Genomic DNA, 20,899 nt, shown 5'->3' on the forward strand with positions numbered 1-20,899 from the left:
AGCCGTTGAATCTTGGTAAAAAGCCATGATTTTGTAAATTTCGTGCTCTTCTTTCGAATTCAAGCCAGAAAACAACGAAAATCGGCAAGAAATCGTCGTTTTGCATCGAAATATGCGGTTTTCTGTAAGAATTTTGATGATTTCGTGCAGAATTCTGCTGTTTTCTTGCAATTCAGCCGTTGAATCTTGGTAAAAAGCCATGATTTTGTAGATTTCGTGCTCTTCTTTCGAATTCAAGCCAGAAAACAACGAAAATCGGCAAGAAATCGTCGTTTTGCATCGAAATATGCGGTTTTCTGTAAGAATTTTGATGATTTCGTGCAGAATTCTGCTGTTTTCTTGCAATTCAGCCGTTGAATCTAGGTAAAAAGTCATGATTTTATAGATTTCGTGCCCTTCTTGGCGAATTCAAAATAGAAAACAACGAAAATCGGCGAGAAATCGTTGTTTTGCATCGAAATATGCGGTTTTCTGTAAGAATTTTGATGATTTCGTGCAGAATTCTGCTGTTTTCTTGCAATTCAGCCGTTGAATCTAGGTAAAAAGTCATGATTTTGTAGATTTTGTGCTCTTCTTGGCGAATTCAAGATAGAAAACAACGAAAATCGGCGAGAAATTGTTGTTTTGCATCGAAATATGCAGTTTTCTCTAAGAATTTTGATGATTTCGTGCAGAATTCTGCTGTTTTCTTGCAATTCAGCCGTTGAATCTAGGTAAAAAGTCATGATTTTGTAGATTTCGTGCTCTTCTTTGCGAATTCAAGCCAGAAAACAACGAAAATCGGCGAGAAATCGTCGTTTTGCATCGAAATATGCGGTTTTCTGTAAGAATTTTGATGATTTCGTGCAGAATTCTGCTGTTTTCTTGCAATTCAGCCGTAGAATCTTGGTAAAAAGTGATGATTTTGTAGATTTCGTGCTTTTCTTTGCGAATTCAAGCCAGAAAACAACGAAAATCGGCGAGAAATCGTTGTTTTGCATCGAAATATGCGGTTTTCTGTAAAAATTTTGATGATTTCGTGCAGAATTCTGCTGTTTTCTTGCAATTCAGCCGTTGAATCTTGGTAAAAAGTCATGATTTTGTAGATTTCGTGTTCTTCTTTGCGAATTCAAGCCAGAAAACAACGAAAATCGGCGAGAAATCGTCGATTTGCATCGAAAAATGCGGTTTTCTGTAAGAATTTTGATGATTTCGTGCAGAATTCTGCGGTTTTCTTGCAATTCAGCCGTTGAATCTTGGTAAAAAGTCATGATTTTGTAGATTTCGTGCTCTTCTTTGCGAATTCAAGCCAGAAAACAACAAAAATCGGCGAGAAATCGTCGTTTTGCATCGAAATATGCGGTTTTCTGTAAGAATTTTGATGATTTCGTGCAGAATTCTGCTGTTTTCTTGCAATTCAGCCGTTGAATCTTGGTAAAAAGCCATGATTTTGTAAATTTCGTGCTCTTCTTTCGAATTCAAGCCAGAAAACAACGAAAATCGGCAAGAAATCGTCGTTTTGCATCGAAATATGCGGTTTTCTGTAAGAATTTTGATGATTTCGTGCAGAATTCTGCTGTTTTCTTGCAATTCAGCCGTTGAATCTTGGTAAAAAGCCATGATTTTGTAGATTTCGTGCTCTTCTTTCGAATTCAAGCCAGAAAACAACGAAAATCGGCAAGAAATCGTCGTTTTGCATCGAAATATGCGGTTTTCTGTAAGAATTTTGATGATTTCGTGCAGAATTCTGCTGTTTTCTTGCAATTCAGCCGTTGAATCTAGGTAAAAAGTCATGATTTTATAGATTTCGTGCCCTTCTTGGCGAATTCAAAATAGAAAACAACGAAAATCGGCGAGAAATCGTTGTTTTGCATCGAAATATGCGGTTTTCTGTAAGAATTTTGATGATTTCGTGCAGAATTCTGCTGTTTTCTTGCAATTCAGCCGTTGAATCTAGGTAAAAAGTCATGATTTTGTAGATTTTGTGCTCTTCTTGGCGAATTCAAGATAGAAAAAACGAAAATCGGCGAGAAATTGTTGTTTTGCATCGAAATATGCAGTTTTCTCTAAGAATTTTGATGATTTTGTGCAGAATTCTGCTGTTTTCTTGCAATTCAACTGTTGAATCTAGGGAAAAAGTCATGATTTTGTAGATTTCGTGCTCTTCTTTGCGAATTCAAACCAGAAATCAACGAAAATCGGCGAGAAATCGTCGTTTTGCATCGAAATATGCGGTTTTCTGTAAGAATTTTGATGATTTCGTGCAGAATTCTGCTGTTTTCTTGCAATTCAGCCGTTGAATCTTGGTAAAAAGCCATGATTTTGTAAATTTCGTGCTCTTCTTTCGAATTCAAGCCAGAAAACAACGAAAATCGGCAAGAAATCGTCGTTTTGCATCGAAATATGCGGTTTTCTGTAAGAATTTTGATGATTTCGTGCAGAATTCTGCGGTTTTCTTGCAATTCAGCCGTTGAATCTTGGTAAAAAGCCATGATTTTGTAAATTTCGTGCTCTTCTTTCGAATTCAAGCCAGAAAACAACGAAAATCGGCAAGAAATCGTCGTTTTGCATCGAAATATGCGGTTTTCTGTATGAATTTTGATGATTTCGTGCAGAATTCTGCTGTTTTCTTGCAATTCAGCCGTTGAATCTTGGTAAAAAGTCATGATTTTGTAGATTTCGTGTTCTTCTTTGCGAATTCAAGCCAGAAAACAACGAAAATCGGCGAGAAATCGTCGATTTGCATCGAAAAATGCGGTTTTCTGTAAGAATTTTGATGATTTCGTGCAGAATTCTGCGGTTTTCTTGCAATTCAGCCGTTGAATCTTGGTAAAAAGTCATGATTTTGTAGATTTCGTGCTCTTCTTTGCGAATTCAAGCCAGAAAACAACAAAAATCGGCGAGAAATCGTCGTTTTGCATCGAAATATGCGGTTTTCTGTAAGAATTTTGATGATTTCGTGCAGAATTCTGCTGTTTTCTTGCAATTCAGCCGTTGAATCTTGGTAAAAAGCCATGATTTTGTAAATTTCGTGCTCTTCTTTCGAATTCAAGCCAGAAAACAACGAAAATCGGCAAGAAATCGTCGTTTTGCATCGAAATATGCGGTTTTCTGTAAGAATTTTGATGATTTCGTGCAGAATTCTGCTGTTTTCTTGCAATTCAGCCGTTGAATCTTGGTAAAAAGCCATGATTTTGTAGATTTCGTGCTCTTCTTTCGAATTCAAGCCAGAAAACAACGAAAATCGGCAAGAAATCGTCGTTTTGCATCGAAATATGCGGTTTTCTGTAAGAATTTTGATGATTTCGTGCAGAATTCTGCTGTTTTCTTGCAATTCAGCCGTTGAATCTAGGTAAAAAGTCATGATTTTATAGATTTCGTGCCCTTCTTGGCGAATTCAAAATAGAAAACAACGAAAATCGGCGAGAAATCGTTGTTTTGCATCGAAATATGCGGTTTTCTGTAAGAATTTTGATGATTTCGTGCAGAATTCTGCTGTTTTCTTGCAATTCAGCCGTTGAATCTAGGTAAAAAGTCATGATTTTGTAGATTTTGTGCTCTTCTTGGCGAATTCAAGATAGAAAAAACGAAAATCGGCGAGAAATTGTTGTTTTGCATCGAAATATGCAGTTTTCTCTAAGAATTTTGATGATTTTGTGCAGAATTCTGCTGTTTTCTTGCAATTCAACTGTTGAATCTAGGGAAAAAGTCATGATTTTGTAGATTTCGTGCTCTTCTTTGCGAATTCAAACCAGAAAACAACGAAAATCGGCGAGAAATCGTCGTTTTGCATCGAAATATGCGGTTTTCTGTAAGAATTTTGATGATTTCGTGCAGAATTCTGCTGTTTTCTTGCAATTCAGCCGTAGAATCTTGGTAAAAAGTGATGATTTTGTAGATTTCGTGCTCTTCTTTGCGAATTCAAGCCAGAAAACAACGAAAATCGGCGAGAAATCGTTGTTTTGCATCAAAATATGCGGTTTTCTGTAAAAATTTTGATGATTTCGTGCAGAATTCTGCTGTTTTCTTGCAATTCAGCCGTTGAATCTTGGTAAAAAGTCATGATTTTGTAGATTTCGTGTTCTTCTTTGCGAATTCAAGCCAGAAAACAACGAAAATCGGCGAGAAATCGTCTATTTGCATCGAAAAATGCGGTTTTCTGTAAGAATTTTGATGATTTCGTGCAGAATTCTGCGGTTTTCTTGCAATTCAGCTGTTGAATCTTGGTAAAAAGTGATGATTTTGTAGATTTCGTGCTCTTCTTTGCGAATTCAAGCCAGAAAACAACGAAAATCGGCGAGAAATCGTCGTTTTGCATCGAAATATGCGGTTTTCTTTAAGAATTTTGATGATTTCGTGCAGAATTCTGCTGTTTTCTTGCAATTCAGCCGTTGAATCTTGGTAAAAAGTGATAATTTTGTAGATTTCGAGCTCTTCTTTGCGAATTCAAGCTAGAAAACAACGAAAATCGGCGAGAAGTCCTCGTTTTGCATCGAAATATGCGGTTTTCTCTAAGAATTTTGACGATTTCGTGCAGAATTCTGCTGTTTACTTGCAATTCAGCCGTTGAATCTTGGTAAAAAGTGATGATTTTGTAGATTTCGTGCTCTTCTTTGCGAATTCAAGTCAGAAAACAACGAAAATCGGCGAGAAGTCGTCGTTTTGCATCGAAATATGCGGTTTTCTCTAAGAATTTTGACGATTTCGTGCAGAATTCTGCTGTTTACTTGCAATTCAGCCGTTGAATCTTGGTAAAAGTCATGATTTTGTAGATTTCGTGCTCTTTTTTGCGAATTCAAGCCAGAAAACCACGAAAATCGGCGAGAAATCGTCGTTTTGCATCGAAATATGCGGTTTTCTCTAAGAATTTTGATGATTTCGTGCAGAATTCTGCTGTTTTCTTGCAATTCAGCCGTTGAATCTTGGTAAAAATCATGATTTTGTAGATTCCGTGCTCTTCTTTGCGAATTCAAGATAGAAAACAACGAAAATCAGCGAGAAATCGTCGTTTTGCATCGAAATATGCGGTTTTCTCTAAGAATTTTGATGATTTCGTGCAGAATTCTGCTGTTTTCTTGCAATTCAGCCGTTGAATCTTGGTAAAAAGTGATGATTTTGTAGATTTCGTGCTCTTCTTTGCGAATTCAAGCCGGAAAACAACGAAAATCGGCGAGAAGTCGTCGTTTTGCATCGAAATATGCGGTTTTCTCTAAGAATTTTGACGATTTCGTGCAGAATTCTGCTGTTTACTTGCAATTCAGCCGTTGAATCTTGGTAAAAAGTGATGATTTTGTAGATTTCGTGCTTTTCATTGCGAATTCAAGCCAGAAAACAACGAAAATCGGCGAGAAGTCGTCGTTTTGCATCGAAATATGCGGTTTTCTGTAAGAATTTTGATGATTTCGTGCAGAATTCTGCTGTTTTCTTGCAATTCAGCCGTTGAATCTTGGTAAAAAGTCATGATTTTGTAGATTTCGTGCTCTTCTTTGCAAATTCAAGCCAGAAAACATCGAAAATCGGCGAGAAATCGTCGTTTTGCATCGAAATATGCGGTTTTCTGTAAGAATTTTGATGATTTCGTGCAGAATTCTGCTGTTTTTTTGCAATTCAGCCGTTGAATCTAGGTAAAAAGTCATGATTTTATAGATTTCGTGCTCTTCTTGGCGAATTCAAGATAGAAAACAACGAAAATCGGCGAGAAATCGTCGTTTTGCATCGAAATATGCGGTTTTCTGTAAGAATTTTGATGACTTCGTGCAGAATTCTGCTGTTTTCTTGCAATTCAGCCGTTGAATCTTGGTAAAAAGTCATGATTTTGTAGATTTCGTGCTCTTCTTTGCAAATTCAAGCCAGAAAACAACGAAAATCGGCGAGAAATCGTCGTTTTGCATCGAAATATGCGGTTTTCTGTAAGAATTTTGATGATTTCGTTCAGAATTCTGCTGTTTTCTTGCAATTCAGCCGTTGACTCTTGGTAAAAAGTCATGATTTTGTAGATTCCGTGCTCCTCTTTGCGAATTCAAGATAGAAAACAACGAAAATCAGCGAGAAATCGTCGTTTTGCATCGAAATATGCGGTTTTCTCTAAGAATTTTGATGATTTCGTGCAGAATTCTGCTGTTTTCTTGCAATTCAGCCCTTGAATCTTGGTAAAAAGTGATGACTTTGTAGATTTCGTGCTCTTCTTTGCGAATTCAAGCCAGAAAACAACGAAAATCGGCGAGAAATCGTCGTTTTGCATCGAAATATGCGGTTTTCTTTAAGAATTTTGATGATTTCGTGCAGAATTCTGCTGTTTTCTTGCAATTCAGCCGTTGAATCTTGGTAAAAAGTGATGATTTTGTAGATTTCGTGCTCTTCTTTGCGAATTCAAGCCAGAAAACAACGAAAATCGGCGAGAAGTCGTCGTTTTGCATCGAAATATGCGGTTTTCTCTAAGAATTTTGACGATTTCGTGCAGAATTCTGCTGTTTACTTGCAATTCAGCCGTTGAATCTTGGTAAAAGTCATGATTTTGTAGATTTCGTGCTCTTCTTTGCAAATTCATGCCAGAAAACAACGAAAATCGCCGAGAAATCGTCGTTTTGCATCGAAATATGCGGTTTTCTGTAAGAATTTTGATGACTTCGTGCAGAATTCTGCTGTTTTCTTACAATTCAGCCGTTGAATCTTGGTAAAAAGTCATGATTTTGTAGATTTCGTGCTCTTCTTTGCAAATTCAAGCCAGAAAACAACGAAAATCGGCGAGAAATCGTCGTTTTGCATCGAAATATGCGGTTTTCTGTAAGAATTTTGATGATTTCGTTCAGAATTCTGCTGTTTTCTTGCAATTCAGCCGTTGACTCTTGGTAAAAAGTCATGATTTTGTAGATTCCGTGCTCCTCTTTGCGAATTCAAGATAGAAAACAACGAAAATCAACGAGAAATCGTCGTTTTGCATCGAAATTTGCGGTTTTCTCTAAGAATTTTGATGATTTCGTGCAGAATTCTGCTGTTTTCTTGCAATTCAACCGTTGAATCTTGGTAAAAAGTGATGATTTTGTAGATTTCGTGCTCTTCTTTGCGAATTCAAGCCAGAAAACAACGAAAATCGGCGAGAAATCGTCGTTTTGCATCGAAATATGCGGTTTTCTCTAAGAATTTTGACGATTTCGTGCAGAATTCTGCTGTTTACTTGCAATTCAGCCGTTGAATCTTGGTAAAAAGTCATGATTTTGTAGATTTCGTGCTCTTCTTTGCGAATTCAAAATAGAAAACAACGAAAATCAGCGAGAAATCGTCGTTTTGCATCGAAATATGCGGTTTTCTCTAAGAATTTTGATGATTTCGTGCAAAATTCTGCTGTTTTCTTACAATTCAGCAGTTGAATCTTGGTAAAAAGTCATGATTTTGTAGATTTCGTGCTCTTCTTTGCAAATTCATGCCAGAAAACAACGAAAATCGCCGAGAAATCGTCGTTTTGCATCGAAATATGCGGTTTTCTGTAAAAATTTTGATGATTTCGTGCAGAATTCTGCTGTTTTCTTGCAATTCAGCCGTTGAATCTTGGTAAAAAGTCATGATTTTGTAGATTTCGTGCTCTTCTTTGCAAATTCAAGCCAGAAAACAACGAAAATCGGCGAGAAATCGTCGTTTTGCATCGAAATATGCGGTTTTCTGTAAGAATTTTGATGATTTCGTGCAGAATTCTGCTGTTTTCTTGCAATTCAGCCGTTGAATCTAGGTAAAAAGTGATGATTTTGTAGATTTCGTGCTCTTCTTTGCGAATTCAAGCCAGAAAACAACGAAAATCGGCGAGAAGTCGTCGTTTTGCATCGAAATATGCGGTTTTCTCTAAGAATTTTGACGATTTCGTGCAGAATTCTGCTGTTTACTTGCAATTCAGCCGTTGAATCTTGGTAAAAGTCATGATTTTGTAGATTTCGTGCTCTTCTTTGCAAATTCAAGCCAGAAAACCACGAAAATCGGCGGGAAATCGTCGTTTTGCATCGAAATATGCGGTTTTCTCTAAGAATTTTGATGATTTCGTGCAGAATTCTGCTGTTTTCTTGCAATTCAGCCGTTGAATCTTGGTAAAAATCATGATTTTGTAGATTCCGTGCTCTTCTTTGCGAATTCAAGCCAGAAAACAACGAAAATCGGCGAGAAATCGTCGTTTTTCATCGATATATGCGGTTTTCTTTAAAAATTTTGATGATTTCGTGCAGAATTCTGCTGTTTTCTTGCAATTCAACCGTTGAATCTTAGTAAAAAGTGATGATTTTGTAGATTTCGTGCTCTTCTTTGCGAATTCAAGCCAGAAAACAACGAAAATCGCCGAGAAATCGTCGTTTTGCATCGAAATATGCGGTTTTCTCTAAGAGTTTTGACGATTTCGTGCAGAATTCTGCTGTTTACTTGCAATTCAGCCGTTGAATCTTGGTAAAAAGTCATGATTTTGTAGATTTCGTGCTCTTCTTTGCGAATTCAAAATAGAAAACAACGAAAATCAGCGAGAAATCGTCGTTTTGCATCGAAATATGCGGTTTTCTCTAAGAATTTTGATGATTTCGTGCAAAATTCTGCTGTTTTCTTACAATTCAGCAGTTGAATCTTGGTAAAAAGTCATGATTTTGTAGATTTCGTGCTCTTCTTTGCAAATTCATGCCAGAAAACAACGAAAATCGCCGAGAAATCGTCGTTTTGCATCTAAATATGCGGTTTTCTGTAAGAATTTTGATGATTTCGTGCAGAATTCTGCTGTTTTCTTGCAATTCAGCCGTTGAATCTTGGTAAAAAGTCATGATTTTGTAGATTTCGTGCTCTTCTTTGCAAATTCAAGCCAGAAAACAACGAAAATCGGCGAGAAATCGTCGTTTTGCATCGAAATATGCGGTTTTCTGTAAGAATTTTGATGATTTCGTGCAGAATTCTGCTGTTTTCTTGCAATTCAGCCGTTGAATCTAGGTAAAAAGTCATGATTTTATAGATTTCGTGCTCTTCTTGGCGAATTCAAGATAGAAAACAACGAAAATCGGCGAGAAATTGTTGTTTTGCATCGAAATATGCGGTTTTCTGTAAGAATTTTGATGATTTCGTGCAGAATTCAGCTGTTTTCTTGCAATTCAGCCGTTGAATCTAGGTAAAAAGTCATGATTTTGTAGATTTTGTGCTCTTCTTGGCGAATTCAAGATAGAAAACAACGAAAATCGGCGAGAAATTGTTGTTTTGCATCGAAATATGCAGTTTTCTCTAAGAATTGTGATGATTTCGTGCAGAATTCTGCTGTTTTCTTGCAATTCAGCCGTTGAATCTAGGTAAAAAGTCATGATTTTGTAGATTTCGTGCTCTTCTTTGCGAATTCAAGCCAGAAAACAACGAAAATCGGCGAGAAATCGTCGTTTTGCATCGAAATATGCGGTTTTCTGTAAGAATTTTGATGATTTCGTGCAGAATTCTGCTGTTTTCTTGCAATTCAGCCGTAGAATCTTGGTAAAAAGTGATGATTTTGTAGATTTCGTGCTTTTCTTTGCGAATTCAAGCCAGAAAACAACGAAAATCGGCGAGAAATCGTTGTTTTGCATCGAAATATGCGGTTTTCTGTAAAAATTTTGATGATTTCGTGCAGAATTCTGCTGTTTTCTTGCAATTCAGCCGTTGAATCTTGGTAAAAAGTCATGATTTTGTAGATTTCGTGTTCTTCTTTGCGAATTCAAGCCAGAAAACAACGAAAATCGGCGAGAAATCGTCGATTTGCATCGAAAAATGCGGTTTTCTGTAAGAATTTTGATGATTTCGTGCAGAATTCTGCTGTTTTCTTGCAATTCAGCCGTTGAATCTTGGTAAAAAGCCATGATCTTGTAGATTTCGTGCTCTTCTTTCAAATTCAAGCCAGAAAATAACGAAAATCGGCAAGAAATCGTCGTTTTGCATCGAAATATGCGGTTTTCTGTAAGAATTTTGATGATTTCGTGCAGAATTCTGCTGTTTTCTTGCAATTCAGCCGTTGAATCTAGGTAAAAAGTCATGATTTTATAGATTTCGTGCTCTTCTTGGCGAATTCAAAATAGAAAACAACGAAAATCGGCGAGAAATCGTTGTTTTGCATCGAAATATGCGGTTTTCTGTAAGAATTTTGATGATTTCGTGCAGAATTCTGCTGTTTTCTTGCAATTCAGCCGTTGAATCTAGGTAAAAAGTCATGATTTTGTAGATTTTGTGCTCTTCTTGGCGAATTCAAGATAGAAAAAACGAAAATCGGCGAGAAATTGTTGTTTTGCATCGAAATATGCAGTTTTCTCTAAGAATTTTGATGATTTCGTGCAGAATTCTGCGGTTTTCTTGCAATTCAGCTGTTGAATCTTGGTAAAAAGTGATGATTTTGTAGATTTCGTGCTCTTCTTTGCGAATTCAAGCCAGAAAACAACGAAAATCGGCGAGAAATCGTCGTTTTGCATCGAAATATGCGGTTTTCTTTAAGAATTTTGATGATTTCGTGCAGAATTCTGCTGTTTTCTTGCAATTCAGCCGTTGAATCTTGGTAAAAAGTGATGATTTTGTAGATTTCGTGCTCTTCTTTGCGAATTCAAGCCAGAAAACAACGAAAATCGGCGAGAAGTCGTCGTTTTGCATCGAAATATGCGGTTTTCTCTAAGAATTTTGACGATTTCGTGCAGAATTCTGCTGTTTACTTGCAATTCAGCCGTTGAATCTTGGTAAAAAGTGATGATTTTGTAGATTTCGTGCTCTTCTTTGCGAATTCAAGCCAGAAAACAACGAAAATCGGCGAGAAGTCGTCGTTTTGCATCGAAATATGCGGTTTTCTCTAAGAATTTTGACGATTTCGTGCAGAATTCTGCTGTTTACTTGCAATTCAGCCGTTGAATCTTGGTAAAAGTCATGATTTTGTAGATTTCGTGCTCTTTTTTGCGAATTCAAGCCAGAAAACCACGAAAATCGGCGAGAAATCGTCGTTTTGCATCGAAATATGCGGTTTTCTCTAAGAATTTTGATGATTTCGTGCAGAATTCTGCTGTTTTCTTGCAATTCAGCCGTTGAATCTTGGTAAAAATCATGATTTTGTAGATTCCGTGCTCTTCTTTGCGAATTCAAGATAGAAAACAACGAAAATCAGCGAGAAATCGTCGTTTTGCATCGAAATATGCGGTTTTCTCTAAGAATTTTGATGATTTCGTGCAGAATTCTGCTGTTTTCTTGCAATTCAGCCGTTGAATCTTGGTAAAAAGTGATGATTTTGTAGATTTCGTGCTCTTCTTTGCGAATTCAAGCCAGAAAACAACGAAAATCGGCGAGAAGTCGTCGTTTTGCATCGAAATATGCGGTTTTCTCTAAGAATTTTGACGATTTCGTGCAGAATTCTGCTGTTTACTTGCAATTCAGCCGTTGAATCTTGGTAAAAAGTGATGATTTTGTAGATTTCGTGCTCTTCTTTGCGAATTCAAGCCAGAAAACAACGAAAATCGGCGAGAAGTCGTCGTTTTGCATCGAAATATGCGGTTTTCTCTAAGAATTTTGACGATTTCGTGCAGAATTCTGCTGTTTACTTGCAATTCAGCCGTTGAATCTTGGTAAAAGTCATGATTTTGTAGATTTCGTGCTCCTTTTTGCGAATTCAAGCCAGAAAACCACGAAAATCGGCGAGAAATCGTCGTTTTGCATCGAAATATGCGGTTTTCTCTAAGAATTTTGATGATTTCGTGCAGAATTCTGCTGTTTTCTTGCAATTCAGCCGTTGAATCTTGGTAAAAATCATGATTTTGTAGATTCCGTGCTCTTCTTTGCGAATTCAAGATAGAAAACAACGAAAATCAGCGAGAAATCGTCGTTTTGCATCGAAATATGCGGTTTTCTCTAAGAATTTTGATGATTTCGTGCAGAATTCTGCTGTTTTCTTGCAATTCAGCCGTTGAATCTTGGTAAAAAGTGATGATTTTGTAGATTTCGTGCTCTTCTTTGCGAATTCAAGCCAGAAAACAACGAAAATCGGCGAGAAATCGTCGTTTTGCATCGAAATATGCGGTTTTCTTTAAGAATTTTGATGATTTCGTGCAGAATTCTGCTGTTTTCTTGCAATTCAACCGTTGAATCTTGGTAAAAAGTGATGATTTTGTAGATTTCGTGCTCTTCTTTGCGAATTCAAGCCAGAAAACAACGAAAATCGGCGAGAAGTCGTCGTTTTGCATCGAAATATGCGGTTTTCTCTAAGAATTTTGACGATTTCGTGCAGAATTCTGCTGTTTACTTGCAATTCAGCCGTTGAATCTTGGTAAAAGTCATGATTTTGTAGATTTCGTGCTCTTTTTTGCGAATTCAAGCCAGAAAACCACGAAAATCGGCGAGAAATCGTCGTTTTGCATCGAAATATGCGGTTTTCTCTAAGAATTTTGATGATTTCGTGCAGAATTCTGCTGTTTTCTTGCAATTCAGCCGTTGAATCTTGGTAAAAATCATGATTTTGTAGATTCCGTGCTCTTCTTTGCGAATTCAAGATAGAAAACAACGAAAATCAGCGAGAAATCGTCGTTTTGCATCGAAATATGCGGTTTTCTCTAAGAATTTTGATGATTTCGTGCAGAATTCTGCTGTTTTCTTGCAATTCAGCCGTTGAATCTTGGTAAAAAGTGATGATTTTGTAGATTTCGTGCTCTTCTTTGCGAATTCAAGCCAGAAAACAACGAAAATCGGCGAGAAATCGTCGTTTTGCATCGAAATATGCGGTTTTCTTTAAGAATTTTGATGATTTCGTGCAGAATTCTGCTGTTTTCTTGCAATTCAACCGTTGAATCTTGGTAAAAAGTGATGATTTTGTAGATTTCGTGCTCTTCTTTGCGAATTCAAGCCAGAAAACAACGAAAATCGGCGAGAAGTCGTCGTTTTGCATCGAAATATGCGGTTTTCTCTAAGAATTTTGACGATTTCGTGCAGAATTCTGCTGTTTACTTGCAATTCAGCCGTTGAATCTTGGTAAGAAGTGATGATTTTGTAGATTTCGTGCTCTTCTTTGCGAATTCAAGCCAGAAAACAACGAAAATCGGCGAGAAGTCGTCGTTTTGCATCGAAATATGCGGTTTTCTGTAAGAATTTTGATGATTTCGTGCAGAATTCTGCTGTTTTCTTGCAATTCAGCCGTTGAATCTTGGTAAAAAGTCATGATTTTGTTGATTTCGTGCTCTTCTTTGCAAATTCAAGCCAGAAAACAACGAAAATCGGCGAGAAATCGTCGTTTTGCATCGAAATATGCGGTTTTCTGTAAGAATTTTGATGATTTCGTGCAGAATTCTGCTGTTTTCTTGCAATTCAGCCGTTGAATCTAGGTAAAAAGTCATGATTTTATAGATTTCGTGCTCTTCTTGGCGAATTCAAGATAGAAAACAACGAAAATCGGCGAGAAATCGTTGTTTTGCATCGAAATATGCGGTTTTCTGTAAGAATTTTGATGATTTCGTGCAGAATTCTGCTGTTTTCTTGCAATTCAGCCGTTGAATCTTGGTAAAAAGTCATGATTTTGTAGATTTCGTGCTCTTTTTTGCGAATTCAAGCCAGAAAACCAGGAAAATCGGCGAGAAATCGTCGTTTTGCATTGAAATATGCGGTTTTCTCTAAGAATTTTGATGATTTCGTGCAGAATTCTGCTGTTTTCTTGCAATTCAGCCGTTGAATCTTGGTAAAAAGTGATGATTTTGTAGATTTCGTGCTCTTCTTTGCGAATTCAAGCCAGAAAACAACGAAAATCGGCGAGAAGTCGTCGTTTTGCATCGAAATATGCGGTTTTCTCTAAGAATTTTGACGATTTCGTGCAGAATTCTGCTGTTTACTTGCAATTCAGCCGTTGAATTTTGGTAAAAGTCAAGATTTTGTAGATTTCGTGCTCTTCTTTGCGAATTCAAGATAGAAAACAACGAAAATCAGCGAGAAATCGTCGTTTTGCATCGAAATATGCGGTTTTCTCTAAGAATTTTGATGATTTCGTGCAAAATTCTACTGTTTTCTTGCAATTCAGCCGTTGAATCTTGGTAAAAAGTCATGATTTTGTAGATTTCGTGCTCTTCTTTGCAAATTCATGCCAGAAAACAACGAAAATCGGCGAGAAATCGTCGTTTTGCATCGAAATATGCGGTTTTCTGTAAGAATTTTGATGATTTCGTGCAAAATTCTGCTGTTTTCTTGCAATTCAGCCGTTGAATCTTGGTAAAAAGTCATGATTTTGTAGATTTCGTGCTCTTCTTTGCAAATTCAAGCCAGAAAACAACGAAAATCGGCGAGAAATCGTCGTTTTGCATCGAAATATGCGGTTTTCTCTAAGAATTTTGATGATTTCGTGCAGAATTCTGCTGTTTTCTTGCAATTCAGCCGTTGAATCTTGGTAAAAAGTCATGATTTTGTAGATTTCGTGCTCTTTTTTGCGAATTCAAGCCAGAAAACGAGGAAAATCGGCGAGAAATCGTCGTTTTGCATCGAAATATGCGGTTTTCTCTAAGAATTTTGATGATTTCGTGCAGAATTCTGCTGTTTTCTTGCAATTCAGCCGTTGAATCTTGGTAAAAATCATGATTTTGTAGATTCCGTGCTCTTCTTTGCGAATTCAAGATAGAAAACAACGAAAATCAGCGAGAAATCGTCGTTTTGCATCGAAATATGCGGTTTTCTCTAAGAATTTTGATGATTTCGTGCAGAATTCTGCTGTTTTCTTGCAATTCAGCCGTTGAATCTTGGTAAAAAGTCATGATTTTATAGATTTCGTGCTCTTCTTGGCGAATTCAAGATAGAAAACAACGAAAATCGGCGAGAAATCGTTGTTTTGCATCGAAATATGCGGTTTTCTGTAAGAATTTTGATGATTTCGTGCAGAATTCTGCTGTTTTCTTGCAATTCAGCCGTTGAATCTAGGTAAAAAGTCATGATTTTATAGATTTCGTGCTCTTCTTGGCGAATTCAAGATAGAAAACAACGAAAATCAGCGAGAAATCGTCGTTTTGCATCGAAATATGCGGTTTTCTCTAAGAATTTTGATGATTTCGTGCAGAATTCTGCTGTTTTCTTGCAATTCAGCCGTTGAATCTTGGTAAAAATCTTGATTTTGTAGATTCCGTGCTCTTCTTTGCGAATTCAAGATAGAAAACAACGAAAATCAGCGAGAAATCGTCGTTTTGCATCGAAATATGCGGTTTTCTCTAAGAATTTTGATGATTTCGTGCAGAATTCTGCTGTTTTCTTGCATTTCAGCCGTTGAATCTTGGTAAAAAGTGATGATTTTGTAGATTTCGTGCTCTTCTTTGCGAATTCAAGCCAGAAAACAACGAAAATCGGCGAGAAATCGTCGTTTTGCATCGAAATATGCGGTTTTCTTTAAGAATTTTGATGATTTCGTGCAGAATTCTGCTGTTTTCTTGCAATTCAGCCGTTGAATCTTGGTAAAAAGTGATGATTTTGTAGATTTCGTGCTCTTCTTTGCGAACTCAAGCCAGAAAACAACGAAAATCGGCGAGAAGTCGTCGTTTTGCATCGAAATATGCGGTTTTCTCTAAGAATTTTGACGATTTCGTGCAGAATTCTGCTGTTTACTTGCAATTCAGCCGTTGAATCTTGGTAAAAAGTGATGATTTTGTAGATTTCGTGCTCTTCTTTGCGAATTCAAGCCAGAAAACAACGAAAATCGGCGAGAAGTCGTCGTTTTGCATCGAAATATGCGGTTTTCTGTAAGAATTTTGACGATTTCGTGCAAAATTCTGCTGTTTACTTGCAATTCAGCCGTTGAATCTTGGTAAAAGTCATGATTTTGTAGATTTCGTGCTCTTTTTTGCGAATTCAAGCCAGAAAACCACGAAAATCGGCGAGAAATCGTCGTTTTGCATCGAAATATGCGGTTTTCTCTAAGAATTTTGATGATTTCGTGCAGAATTCTGCTGTTTTCTTGCAATTCAGCCGTTGAATCTTGGTAAAAATCATGATTTTGTAGATTCCGTGCTCTTCTTTGCGAATTCAAGATAGAAAACAACGAAAATCAGCGAGAAATCGTCGTTTTGCATCGAAATATGCGGTTTTCTCTAAGAATTTTGATGATTTTGTGCAGAATTCTGCTGTTTTCTTGCAATTCAGCCGTTGAATCTTGGTAAAAAGTGATGATTTTGTAGATTTCGTGCTCTTCTTTGCGAATTCAAGCCAGAAAACAACGAAAATCGGCGAGAAGTCGTCGTTTTGCATCGAAATATGCGGTTTTCTGTAAGAATTTTGATGATTTCGTGCAGAATTCTGCTGTTTTCTTGCAATTCAGCCGTTGAATCTTGGTAAAAAGTCATGATTTTGTAGATTTCGTGCTCTTCTTTGCAAATTCAAGCCAGAAAACAACGAAAATCGGCGAGAAATCGTCGTTTTGCATCGAAATATGCGGTTTTCTGTAAGAATTTTGATGATTTCGTGCAGATTTCTGCTGTTTTCTTGCAATTCAGCCGTTGAATCTAGGTAAAAAGTCATGATTTTATAGATTTCGTGCTCTTCTTGGCGAATTCAAGATAGAAAACAACGAAAATCGGCGAGAAATCGTTGTTTTGCATCGAAATATGCGGTTTTCTGTAAGAATTTTGATGATTTCGTGCAGAATTCTGCTGTTTTCTTGCAATTCAGCCGTTGAATCTTGGTAAAAAGTGATGATTTTGTAGATTTCGTGCTCTTCTTTGCGAATTCAAGCCAGAAAACAACGAAAATCGGCGAGAAATCGTCGTTTTGCATCGAAATATGCGGTTTTCTTTAAGAATTTTGATGATTTCGTGCAAAATTCTGCTGTTTTCTTGCAATTCAGCCGTTGAATCTTGGTAAAAAGTGATGATTTTGTAGATTTCGTGCTCTTCTTTGCGAATTCAAGCCAGAAAACAACGAAAATCGGCGAGAAGTCGTCGTTTTGCATCGAAATATGCGGTTTTCTCTAAGAATTTTGACGATTTCGTGCAGAATTCTGCTGTTTACTTGCAATTCAGCCGTTGAATCTTGGTAAAAGTCATGATTTTGTAGATTTCGTGCTCTTCTTTGCGAATTCAAGATAGAAAACAACGAAAATCAGCGAGAAATCGTCGTTTTGCATCGAAATATGCGGTTTTCTCTAAGAATTTTGATGATTTCGTGCAAAATTCTACTGTTTTCTTGCAATTCAGCCGTTGAATCTTGGTAAAAAGTCATGATTTTGTAGATTTCGTGCTCTTCTTTGCAAATTCATGCCAGAAAACAACGAAAATCGGCGAGAAATCGTCGTTTTGCATCGAAATATGCGGTTTTCTGTAAGAATTTTGATGATTTCGTGCAGAATTCTGCTGTTTTCTTGCAATTCAGCCGTTGAATCTTGGTAAAAAGTCATGATTTTGTAGATTTCGTGCTCTTCTTTGCAAATTCAAGACAGAAAACAACGAAAATCGGCGAGAAATCGTCGTTTTGCATCGAAATATGCGGTTTTCTGTAAGAATTTTGATGATTTCGTGCAGAATTCTGCTGTTTTCTTGCAATTCAGCCGTTGAATCTAGGTAAAAAGTCATGATTTTATAGATTTCGTGCTCTTCTTGGCGAATTCAAGATAGAAAACAACGAAAATCAGCGAGAAATCGTCGTTTTGCATCGAAATATGCGGTTTTCTGTAAGAATTTTGATGATTTCGTGCAGAATTCTGCTGTTTTCTTGCAACTCAGCCGTTGAATCTAGGTAAAAAGTCATGAGTTTGTAGATTTCGTGCTCTTCTTTGCAAATTCAAGCCAGAAAACAACGAAAATCGGCGAGAAATCGTCGTTTTGCATCGAAATATGCGGTTTTCTGTAAGAATTTTGATGATTTCGTGCAGAATTCTGCTGTTTTCTTGCAATTCAGCCGTTGAATCTTGGTAAAAATCATGATTTTGTAGATTCCGTGCTCTTCTTTGCGAATTCAAGATAGAAAACAACGAAAATCAGCGAGAAATCGTCGTTTTGCATCGAAATATGCGGTTTTCTCTAAGAATTTTGATGATTTCGTGCAGAATTCTGCTGTTTTCTTGCAATTCAGCCGTTGAATCTTGGTAAAAAGTCATGATTTTATAGATTTCGTGCTCTTCTTGGCGAATTCAAGATAGAAAACAACGAAAATCGGCGAGAAATCGTTGTTTTGCATCGAAATATGCGGTTTTCTGTAAGAATTTTGATGATTTCGTGCAGAATTCTGCTGTTTTCTTGCAATTCAGCTGTTGAATCTAGGTAAAAAGTCATGATTTTATAGATTTCGTGCTCTTCTTGGCGAATTCATGATAGAAAACAACGAAAATCAGCGAGAAATCGTCGTTTTGCATCGAAATATGCGGTTTTCTCTAAGAATTTTGATGATTTCGTGCAGAATTCTGCTGTTTTCTTGCAATTCAGCCGTTGAATCTTGGTAAAAAGTCATGATTTTGTAGATTTCGTGCTCTTTTTTGCGAATTCAAGCCAGAAAACCACGAAAATCGGCGAGAAATCGTCGTTTTGCATCGAAATATGCGGTTTTCTCTAAGAATTTTGATGATTTCGTGCAGAATTCTGCTGTTTTCTTGCAATTCAGCCGTTGAATCTTGGTAAAAATCATGATTTTGTAGATTCCGTGCTCTTCTTTGCGAATTCAAGATAGAAAACAACGAAAATCAGCGAGAAATCGTCGTTTTGCATCGAAATATGCGGTTTTCTCTAAGAATTTTGATGATTTCGTGCAGAATTCTGCTGTTTTCTTGCAATTCAGCCGTTGAATCTTGGTAAAAAGTCATGATTTTATAGATTTCGTGCTCTTCTTGGCGAATTCAAGATAGAAAACAACGAAAATCGGCGAGAAATCGTTGTTTTGCATCGAAATATGCGGTTTTCTGTAAGAATTTTGATGATTTCGTGCAGAATTCTGCTGTTTTCTTGCAATTCAGCCGTTGAATCTAGGTAAAAAGTCATGATTTTGTAGATTTCGTGCTCTTCTTGGCGAATTCAAGATAGAAAACAACGAAAATCGGCGAGAAATCGTTGTTTTGCATCGAAATATGCAGTTTTCTCTAAGAATTTTGATGATTTCGTGCAGAATTCTGCTGTTTTCTTGCAATTCAGCCGTTGAATCTTGGTAAAAAGTCATGATTTTGTAGATTTCGTGCTCTTCTTTGCGAATTCAAGCCAGAAAACAACGAAAATCGGCGAGAAATCGTCGTTTTGCATCGAGATATGCGGTTTTCTGTAAGAATTTTGATGATTTCGTGCAGAATTCTGCTGTTTTCTTGCAATTCAGCCGTTGAATCTTGGTAAAAAGTCACGATTTTGTAGATTTCGTGCTCTTCTTTGCAAATTCAAGCCAGAAAACAACGAAAATCGGCGAGAAATCGTCGTTTTGCATCGAAATATGCGGTTTTCTCTAAGAATTTTGATGATTTCGTGCAGAATTCTGCTGTTTTCTTGCAATTCAGCCGTTGAATCTTGGTAAAAAGTCATGATTTTGTAAATTTCGTGCTCTTTTTTGCGAATTCAAGCCAGAAAACGAGGAAAATCGGCGAGAAATCGTCGTTTTGCATCGAAATATGCGGTTTTCTCTAAGAATTTTGATGATTTCGTGCAGAATTCTGCTGTTTTCTTGCAATTCAGCCGTTGAATCTTGGTAAAAATCATGATTTTGTAGATTCCGTGCTCTTCTTTGCGAATTCAAGATAGAAAACAACGAAAATCAGCGAGAAATCGTCGTTTTGCATCGAAATATGCGGTTTTCTCTAAGAATTTTGATGATTTCGTGCAGAATTCTGCTGTTTTCTTGCAATTCAGCCGTTGAATCTTGATAAAAAGTCATGATTTTATAGATTTCGTGCTCTTCTTGGCGAATTCAAGATAGAAAACAACGAAAATCGGCGAGAAATCGTTGTTTTGCATCGAAATATGCGGTTTTCTGTAAGAATTTTGATGATTTCGTGCAGAATTCTGCTGTTTTCTTGCAATTCAGCCGTTGAATCTAGGTAAAAAGTCATGATTTTATAGATTTCGTGCTCTTCTTGGCGAATTCAAGATAGAAAACAACGAAAATCAGCGAGAAATCGTCGTTTTGCATCGAAATATGCGGTTTTCTCTAAGAATTTTGATGATTTCGTGCAGAATTCTGCTGTTTTCTTGCAATTCAGCCGTTAAATCTTGGTAAAAATCTTGATTTTGTAGATTCCGTGCTCTTCTTTGCGAATTCAAGATAGAAAACAACGAAAATCAGCGAGAAATCGTCGTTTTGCATCGAAATATGCGGTTTTCTCTAAGAATTTTGATGATTTCGTGCAGAATTCTGCTGTTTTCTTGCATTTCAGCCGTTGAATCTTGGTAAAAAGTGATGATTTTGTAGATTTCGTGCTCTTCTTTGCGAATTCAAGCCAGAAAACAACGAAAATCGGCGAGAAATCGTCGTTTTGCATCGAAATATGCGGTTTTCTTTAAGAATTTTGATGATTTCGTGCAGAATTCTGCTGTTTTCTTGCAATTCAGCCGTTGAATCTTGGTAAAAAGTGATGATTTTGTAGATTTCGTGCTCTTCTTTGCGAACTAAAGCCAGAAAACAACGAAAATCGGCGAGAAGTCGTCGTTTTGCATCGAAATATGCGGTTTTCTCTAAGAATTTTGACGATTTCGTGCAGAATTCTGCTGTTTACTTGCAATTCAGCCGTTGAATCTTAGTAAAAAGTGATGATTTTGTAGATTTCGTGCTCTTCTTTGCGAATTCAAGCCAGAAAACAACGAAAATCGGCGAGAAGTCGTCGTTTTGCATTGAAATATGCGGTTTTCTGTAAGAATTTTGACGATTTCGTGCAAAATTCTGCTGTTTACTTGCAATTCAGCCGTTGAATCTTGGTAAAAGTCATGATTTTGTAGATTTCGTGCTCTTTTTTGCGAATTCAAGCCAGAAAACCACGAAAATCGGCGAGAAATCGTCGTTTTGCATC

The sequence above is a fragment of the Gnatocerus cornutus genome, unplaced genomic scaffold (assembly GCF_029298725.1).
Source record: "Gnatocerus cornutus isolate USDA-ARS CGAHR unplaced genomic scaffold, icGnaCorn1.1 ctg00000036.1, whole genome shotgun sequence".
Lineage (NCBI taxonomy): Eukaryota > Metazoa > Arthropoda > Insecta > Coleoptera > Tenebrionidae > Gnatocerus > Gnatocerus cornutus.